A 10,276-nucleotide genomic window follows, 5' to 3' on the forward strand; every position below is an offset into this window, starting at 1 on the left:
AAGTATATGTTACTTTAATAATCAGAAAAGACCCAAACTTTAATAAGAGTAAGTTATTGTATAAAGAGTTTGAGTTAAAATTTGGTTGTTGGGGAGAAAGCTTTCTCTTCTAAGGGAAAATAATTCTTTCAGGTTGCATTTGTAGGATTCAGATTGGCAGATTCTACTCCAGCCGCAGACATACTGTTGCTATAGTCTTCACGCTTACAGCTTTAAAACGTGTAAAGGACTAGAGTGCTGGGCCCTAATTAAACGAAAGCGTTTCTGCACAGCAAGAGAGACTGTCGACAGCGTAAACAGACAGCCTACAGAATGGGAGAAAATATTCTCAAACTGTGCATTTGACAAAGGTCTAACATCCAGAATCTATTAGGAACTTAAATCAACAAACAAAAAACAAATACCTCCATTAAAAAATGGGCAGAGGACCTGAACAGACACTTCTCAAAAGAAGACATGCAAGCAGCCAAAAAACATTTGAAAAAATGCTCGTTAGTAATCATCAGAGAAATGCAAATCAATTTAATGCAAAACCCCACAATGAGATACCATCTCATACCTATCAGAATGACTATTATTAAAAAGTCAAAAAACAACATGCTGGCGAGGCTGCAGAGAAAACGGAATGCTTACATAGCTGTCAGTGGGAATGTAAGTTCCGCCACTATGGAAAGCAGTTTAGAGATTTCTCATAAAACTTAGAGTTACCATTTCACCCAGCGAGCACATCACTGGATATATACCCAAAGGAAAATAGGTCATTATTCCAACAAGATACATGCATTTATATGTTCATTACCACACTGTTCTTAATAGCAAAGACATAGAATCAACCTAGATGCCCATCAGGGGTGGATTGGATAAAGAAAATGTACATATATACCATGGAATACCACACAGCCATGAAAAAGAATGAAATAATGTCCTTTGTAGCAACATGGATGGAGCTGAAGGCTATAATCTTAAGCGCGTTAATGCAGGAACAGAAAACCTCATACTACATGTTCTCCTAAGTGGGAGTAAACATTGAGCACACGTGAACGTAGACTTGGGAACAACAGATACTGCAGACTCCCAGAGCAGGGAGGGAGGGAAGGAGGGGGACGCGGGTTGAAAAACTACCTAATGGTACTATGCTCACTATCTAGGTGCAATATACCCACGTAACAAACCTGCACATGTATGCCCTGTATCTAAAATAAAAGTTGAAATTGAGGCTGGGTGTGGTGGCTCACACTGTAATCCCAGCACTTTGGAAGGCCGAGGCAGACAGATCACTTGAGGCCAAGAGTTCGAGACCAGCCCGGCCAACATGGTGAAACACTGTCTCTATTAAAAAATACAAAACATTAGCCGGGCATGGTAGTGGGCACCTGTAATCCCAGCTACTTGGGAGGCTGAGGAAGGAGAATCACTTGAACTTGAGAGGCAGAGGTTGCAGTAAGCCAAGATTGTGCCACTGCACTCCAGACTGGGTGACAGAGCAAGGCTCTGTCTGAAAAAAAGAAAAAAAAAGTTGAAATTGAAAAAAAATAGACTGCTGGCAAGAAAACTAAACCATGTTTATAAAACTTCCATTTAAATGCTCACTAAAATGGACAAAGAAAAACAATACTAGGGAAGAAAATAACATAGACATGAAATTTAAAAAGGCCCCAAATTCATGGTACAAACACTGAAAAGCACTCAGTCAAACTGAAACTGGAAGAGGATATCCTACCTTGAGACTCACACGCAGCTCTCAGCTCTGGCGCATGGTGCAGGGTAGTGGTGATGGCAGGTACAATTCTGAAAGTGGTGTTGGCAGGTAAGAGGTGGGTGTTTGAGGGACAGAGTTTACCAGATTCTGAGAAGAAGGCAGGGCCCTTCTATCTGACCCTGAGTTATACACATGATAGGATGTGGATTCATAGAGTGTTTTGTACTAACGTTTGCATTTTACTTCCACCTAAGTAACTTTCTAGCCCCCAGGGGACGGGCAAAGGAAGAAAAGATGAAGATGAATGACCAGACATGTGGGTTGCCCTGCTCAGCTGCGTGAGAACGGCTTGATCCTCAGCCCCGCACAGGACCACTCTCTGGCACGCACCAGCGGAGAAACTGGAGGCACACTGGCGCAGGAGCAGCCCCAGGCCTGAGGGCTTTTCCAGCCCTGTCTGTTTACCCACGTATGGAAATGTTTACTTTTCTATTTTTTACCTTAAATATGTAACACTGGTTTGACCAAACTCTCAGATTCATGGCACACTATCATCATTGGTAGGTGATGGTTTGCTACTGTTTTTAATAGCTGGTAAAGTGAACACCCAGTTCACTCTCCTCATTATCTCCTGGATTCCCGCCTACCGCCATCAGTCAGTATGCCCTACATTTTTCTTGACGTGAAGCACAGCCTGGAGAATATTCCCTGAAACAGCTCTTTAAACGGAATCCGAAAAAGGCATCATGCTGACTTAACCATATTATGAGGTGAGTAAAACAATGTTGATTTTTAAAACTGTATATATTGGCTGGGCTCGGTGGCTCATGCCTGTAATCCCAGCACTTTGGGAGGCTGAGGTGGATGGATCACCTGAGATCAGGAGTTTGAGACCAGCCTGGCCAACTTGGCAAAACCCCATCTCTACTAAAAATACAAAAAATTAGCCAGGTGTGGTGGCGCATGCCTGTAATCTAAGCTACTCGGGAGGCTGAGGCAGGAGAATCCCTTGAACCTGGGAGGTGGAGGTTGCAGTGAGCCGAGATTGCGCCACTGCACTCCAGCCTGGGCGACAGAGTGAGACTCCGTCTCAAAAAATAAATAAATACAAAATAAAACTGTATATATTATATCCACATTAAAATCTGAAGACCACCAAGGAGACTGGGGAGGAAGAGAAAACCCACAGTCAAGCAGTCCCCACTTTTTCCTCCCAGGATCATCGTGGGAATATGCTGGGGGCGGGGGAATGAAAGATTTTAAGAGTTCATAAAAACTCACTTGCAGAGAAAGTAGGTGCAGCCTTCTTGAAGCTCAGGTTTCACAGGGTGTAGATGGGGGGTTGACCTGGGACTTTGTCTCCTAAGAACTCTCAGAGCTGTTGTGGTTGGGAGTGGGGAAGGTCCTGGAAGTGGAGTTTGTTAGGGTGAAGGCTAATAACAAACCCAGTGATACACTGACTTTTAGACAAAGTTCATTTCCCTGGTTATGGTCCAGAGCAGTGGAGTCAGTCCTGCTCTATGTGGTCACTTAGAGTCTGAGATTCCTTCCATCTCATTGCTCTGCTGTCCCCTAGAGCAGCGGTCCCCAACCTTTTTGGCAGCAGGGACGGGCTTTGTGGAAGACAATTTTTCCACAGACAGGGGTGCGGATGGTTTGGGGATGATTCAAGCACATTACATTTATTGTGCACTTTGTTTCCATCATTATTATTATTACATTGTAATTAAACAATTATACAACTCATCATAATGTAGAATCAGTGGGAGCCCTGAGCTTGTTTTCCTGCAACTAGACGGTCCCATCAGGGGATAATGGGAGACAGTGACAGATCATCAGGCATTAGATTCTCATAAGGAGCATGCAACCCAGATCCCTCACATGCGCAGTTCACAATAGGGTTCACGCTCCTATGAGAATCTAAGGCCACCGCTGATCTGACAGGAGGCGGAGCTCAGGTGGTAATGCATGTGAGCAATGGGGAGTGGCTGTAAATACAGATGAAGATTTGCTCGCTTGACCACCGCTCACCTCATGCTTTGCAGTCCGATTCCAAATAGTCCACAGACCGCTACTGATTGGTGGCCAGGGGTTGGGGACCCCTGCCCTAGAGCACTGTTGTTATTTGTGTGGCTGAAGCAAGATCATTGTCATTTAGGACTCCCAGCTGGCAAGCAGGGGAAAGAGCTATGTCCAATGTCTTAAGACCCATACCTGGAAATGCCACATATCAGTTTTGCTCATATTTCATTGGCAAGGCTTTGATCATGTGGTCGCACCTGACTGCAAGAGACTTAGAAACGTAGCCTAGCTGGGCTGCCACGTATGCAGCTATGACTATTATTATGCAGGAACTCAAGAGGAAGGAGAGAATGGATTTCGATAGACAACTAGCAGTCTGCCCTACACAGGATAGGACCTCCCTTAGAGGAATTGAAAACTAATAATTGCCGAGACAACCCATGCCAATAATTAGTAGTGAATGTGCAGATAATGAAAAGACGCATTGGACATATGTAAGTTAGTCCAAGCTACACAATTGAACTAATTAGCTCCTACAAAACAGTTAATGCAGGAAAAAGGAAAGAACTTCAATTCCAGTCAGCATTATTATTGGAAAATGAAAGATGGTGTGAAAAAGATGCAGCCATAGAACAAGAATTTGGGGTTAAAAAACAACAAAAAGCAGAATTGACTCTACTAGAAATCATACATATTAACTAGAGGAAAAATTTGAGGAAATCTCCAAGTTTACAAAAGGGAGAAAATATGTAAATTATGAAAGAAACAATAGAAAAAAAATGGATCCAGAACAAATATCTAGAAGAAAATACAGTAATCATTTAAAAAATAATAGAAAATTCTGATTCTGAAAGTATGGTTGAATAGATAACTCGACTCCTGCTGAATCATAACTAGATCCCGGTGGTATGACAGTAATTTTTAAAATAACTTTTAAAATTTTGTTTTATTTGCTGCCTGCCTTGTTTGGCAAACACTTTTTAATGCATTATTGGGTTGCTAAAAGTAAAGGAAGTTGAACTTGTATTTCTAGTATGAAGTGGACCTAGATAACCTGGCTGACCTTCCTACCGAAATACCTAAAAAATGTTAGATACAATGTATTTTTAAAAAATCTTAAATGCATTGATGAGCTGGCAAGAAAGAAATATGGCAAAAATAAAGGCGGGAACATAAAGTTTAAGTGGCACATTTAAATTGCTTTTTATCAGCCGGAGGCGTCATCTTCCAGTAATTCACCAAAATGACAAACACAAAAGGATAGATAGAGGAGGGCCACCCACTCTATGTTCTCCGGGCCTTTTAGAAAACATGGAGCTGTTCCTTTGGCCACCTAGATGTGAATCTATAAGAAAGGCAGTATTGTAGGCCAGGCGCAGTGGCTCAGCCTATAATCCCAGCACTTTGGGAGGCTGAGGTGGGCGGATTGCTTGAGTCCAGGAGTTCGAGACTAGCCTGGGCAACGTGGCGAAACCCTGTCTCTACCCACCCCATCTCTACCAAAAATAAAAAAATTAATCTGGTGTGCTGGTGCACACCTGTGGCCTCAGCTACTCGGGAGGCTGAGGTGAGAAGTTCCCTTGAGCTTGGGAGGTGGAAGTTGCAGTGAGCAGAGATCGCACCACAGCACTCCAGCCTAGGTGACACAGAGAGACCCTGTCTCAAGAAAAAAAAAAAAAAAAGACAATATGTAGACATCAAGGGAATGGGTACTGTTCAAAAAGGAATGCCCCACAAGTGTCACCATGGCTAAACTGGAAGAGTCTACAGTGTCCCCCAGCATGCTGTTGGCATTGTTGTAAACAAGTTAAGGGCAAGATTCTTGCCAAGAGAATTAATGTGCGTATTGGGCACGTTAAGCACCTCTAAGAGCCAAGACTACTTCCTGAAAAGCACGAAAGAAAATGGTCGGAAAAAGAAGGAAGCCAAAGAGAAAGGTACCTGAGTTCAACGGAAATGCCAGACTGCTCCACCCGGAGGGGTAAACACTGGTAAAGACGCTCAGCCTCATTAGGAAGGAGGGCAGTGCACACTGAAATCAAGGTGATCTATTGCTTCACACCATCAGCGAGGCAACATTTGTAAGGTCCGAGTGTATCAAGTGTCGCTGAGGATGTGGAGCAATAGAAACTAAACTTAGGCTCTGCTGGTGAGAGAACTGCAAAGGATAAGTAGGCCATTTCGGGAAACATTTTATCATTACTTAGTAAATGTGATGATGCACACATCCCTATGACACGCTAAATCCACCCCAGGGATGTGCCCTAGAAAAACTCTTGCCCACGTGTTCACCAGGAGACAAGAATGTCATAGCAAAAACCTGCAAGCAATCGAATGTCTGTTGCCAATGGTAGTTTCATATAATAAAATATCACACACCAGTACAAATGGATGAACTACAGTTACATGCGACCCATATGCATAAATTTCACAAGTCATGTTGAATGGGAAAAGCAGATTGCAGAAGAAAATGTACATATACTGTTTATGTAAAGCTGAAAAATCAGCACAGAGCTGGGCCCAGTGGCTCATGCCTGTAATCCCAACACTTTGGGAGGCTGAGGCAGGAGGATAGCTTGAGGCCATGAGTTCAACACAAGCCTGGGCAACACAGCAAAACCTCATCTCCCCCCCACCTCCCCCACCAAAAAAAGAAAAAAGAAAATCCCTCAGAAAAACAAAACATCCAAATGCATGTAATGCATATGTCAAATTGTATTAAGTTGCTGACAAGGGAAAATAGTAAGAAAACAAAGGAGTATTCCAGCTCTGTGGAAAGCTGCTGCTGTGGACCTACAGGAAATTCTCTGAGAGCTGGGGCTGGGCAAGAGCCAAGAGAGCTGCTGACAGCAAAGTGAGAGAAGGCAGGCCTCAGAAAGGAGAAGAGAAAGATGCCTGGCAAGCGAGAAGCAACTGGAATGCTCTGTAACTCACATTCTCTATAAATCTCCAAATTCTCTCACTAGCAGCATCTTAAAGTGTGTGTGTATTTTTTTTTAACTTTTATTTTAGGTTCGGGAGTACATGTGAAGGTTTGTTACATAGGTAAATTCATGTCTTGAGGGTTTGTTGTACAGCTTATTTCAATACCCAGGTACTAAGCCCAGTGCCCAAGAGTTATCTTTTCTGCCCCGCTCCCTCCTCCCACCCTCCAGCCTCAAGTAGGCAGCACTGTTTGTTGTTCCTCTCTTGGTATTCATAAGTATTTAGCTCCCACTTATAAGTGAGAATATGCGGAATTTGGTTTTCTGTTCCTGCGTTAGTTTACTGAGGGTAATGGCCTCCCGCTCCATCCATGTTCCCACAGAAGACATGATCTCGTTCTTTTTTTTGCGGAGTCTCGCTCTGTCGCCCAGGCTGGAGTGCAGTGGTGTGATCACGGCTCACTGCAAGCTCCGCCTCCCGGGTTCACGCCATTCTCCTGCCTCAGCCTCCCGAGTAGCCGGGACTACAGGCGCCCGCCACCGCGCCCGGCTAATTTTTTTGTATTTTTAGTAGAGACGGGTTTTCACCATGCTAGCCAGGATGGTCTCGATCTCCTGACCTCATGATCTGCCTGCCTCGGCCTCCCAAAATGCTGGGATTACAGGCGTGAGCCACCGCGTCCGGCCTTAACTGGAATTTTAAACCTTTATTTTCTCCTATAAAGCTTGTTCATTACAGAAGATTAGAAAACAAGCAAAATTATAAATAAGAAAATAGAAATCAACTGAAATTCTGTCACCCAGAGAATCATTTTCTTTTTTAATACACTCACACACATACATAAACGGAATTACATTGTACATATAGTTCTCATGAAATTTTTTTCTCTTAATCTCATTACATATTATTTTAAAACAATTTTCAACTGCTGTTTAATTTTATGTCCTCAAGGTATACCATAATTTATATGACCATAATTTATATGACTGTTGTTATATAAATTTATATATATTTATATAATTTTATATAAATATATATATAATATAAATTTATTTAGTCCCCATTTATTGGACTAAATAAATATTTACCATTCTTTGCTGTTATAAATAATGATGAATGAATATTCTCATATGTACACCTTGGTGTCTCTGTTTTCTAGAAGTGGAATTACTGGTTCGAACAGTCTGAACATTTTTAAGATCCTTAAAACATAATGCCAAATTGTTTTTCAAAAAGATCGCACCAGTTTACACTTCCACCAGATGTGTAGTAAAAGTACAAATAATACTCACTGAGGACACCCTGGCGTGTCATTTCCCATGCTAGAATGCCTTGCCCTTATTTGCTTGAAATGAACTTAGAGAGTAACCTCTGTGTGCATGTGACCTGGACAGGTTGCCTTCAGGGCATAGATTTGTCAGTGTCCCACAAGGCATTTTTTGGATGATGTATCCATTAGGATGATTTTGGTGGCACGTAATTGAAACCCTGACTCACGTTGTCTTTAGCAAGAAGGACACAGAAACAGGGTGGGCTCCGAGTGTGGTAAGGTTAATGGCACAATGAAGTCAGGAACTCAGGTTCTTTTTTTTGAGTTGGAGTTTCCCTCGTCGCCCAGGTTGGAGTGTACTGGCACAATCTTGGCTCACCTCCCATGTTCAAGTGATTCTCCTGCCTCAGCCTCCCAAGTAGCTGGGATTACAGGCACTCGCCACCATGCCTGGTTAATTTTTGTATTTTTAGTAGAGACGGGGTTTCACCATCTTGGTCAGGCTGGTCTGGAACTCCTGACCTCGTGAGCCACCCGCCTCGGCCTCCCAAAGTGCTGGGATTACAAGCTGAACCGCCACACCCTGCCAGGAACTCAGGTTCTTTTTGTGTCTATCCTTCCCTCCTCAACACCGGTTTCCTCCTCAGACTGGCTGCAGGTGTTTCAGGGCTCTATCCAGATGTAACAAAGCCCACGGCCACACAGGCTGTGCACCACCACGCCCGGCTAATTTTTTGTATTTTTAGGAGAGACGGGGTTTCAGTGTGTTAGCCAGGATGGTCTCGATCTCCTGACCTCATGATCCGCCTGCCTGGTCCTCCCAAAGTGCTGGGATTACAGGCGTGAGCCACCGTGGCTGGCTATGGTAATTATTTTTGAAATGTACATGGCCAGGCATGGTGGCTCAAGCCTGTAATCCCAGCACTTTGGGAGGCCAAGTCAGGAGGATCGCCTAAGTCCAGTAGTTCAAGACCCACCTGGGCAGCAAAGTGAGACCCTCGCCTCTACAAAAAATTTAAAATTAGTCAGGAGTGGTGGCACGTGCCTGTAGTCCCCATTACTCGGGAGGCTTGATCTCAGGAGGTTGAGGCTGCAGTGAGCTGTGTTCATGTCACTGCAGTCCAGCCTGGGTGACAGAGCAAGACTCTGTCTCAAAAAAACTCCAAAAACCCAAAAAGAAAAACCCAAAATAAATAAAAATATACAAATTTTCAATAAATATGCATCAAAATATGCAAATTAAGGAAGTGTAGAATCTTTTAATTTTAAATTGTCATGTTTTAGAAGTGATTTTTCTTCTAGTATTTTAAAAATCTTTATCTTCTGAAAATATTTTCAACTATTAAGATAAAAAATACAGCGGGTGTTGTGGCTTATGCCTGTAATCCCAGCACTTTGGGAGGCCAAGGTGGGCAGATCACTTGAGGTCAGGAGTTCAAGCCCCACCTGGCCAACATGGTGAAACCCCTTCTCTACTAAAAAAAAAATAGAAAAATTAGCTGGTGTGGTGGCACGTGCCTGTAGTCCCAGCCACTTGGGAGGCTGAGACAGTAGAATCGCTTGAACCTGGGAGGCAGAGGTTGCAGTGGGCTGAGATCGTGGCACTGCACTCCAGCCTGGGCAACAGAGCAAGACTCCATCTCGAAAAAAAAAGAAAGATGAAAAATGCAAGTTATAACTAATAAATATTAAACATTTAAGCAAAATCATTCTAATAAAGCTGAAATACTTAAATTTTTGAAAATTTATTAAATCATCTTCACAAAAGTATTTGTGGTTCTAGCATTCAATATCAACAGTTGCCAGTATGAAAAACCAGCATCCTACTTCATCTCGGCTATATCTAGACATACATGCACACCAACTTAAGAGCAATATGGAGTGTTTGCTATTACGGAATGTTCCTGGGCAGCCTTGTGCAATGGTTGTGGGCACTGTTAGTTTACGAGAACTACCTACTTGATAGCTAACAGTTAGATTGTCCCATAGACAAAGATCAGTGTGTCCCAAACTGAACTCACTGGATTCCTTTCCTAAACCTGCTATTTTTCTGCTTTCTCTATCTCAGCAAAGACCCTTTCTCTGTCTCTGTCACCACTCACATCCAGTTTGTCACCATGACCTGCTGATTCTTCCTGTGTGAAATTTCTCCTCACTTCTCCCATCCTGCTCTTATTCTCTCCTGGGTTATTGGGACCACTTCACTCTTGGTCTCCCTCTGTCCTTTCCTGGCTCTCTCCAAGTGTTCCCACTTGGTGTGATCTTTCTAAAATGAAAATCGGCCAGGCGCAGTGACTCACACCTGTAATCCCGGCACTTTAGGAGGTCGAGGTGGGTAGATCACCTGAGGTCAGGAGTTC

The sequence above is a fragment of the Pan paniscus genome, chromosome 19 (assembly GCF_029289425.2).
Source record: "Pan paniscus chromosome 19, NHGRI_mPanPan1-v2.0_pri, whole genome shotgun sequence".
NCBI lineage: Eukaryota > Metazoa > Chordata > Mammalia > Primates > Hominidae > Pan > Pan paniscus.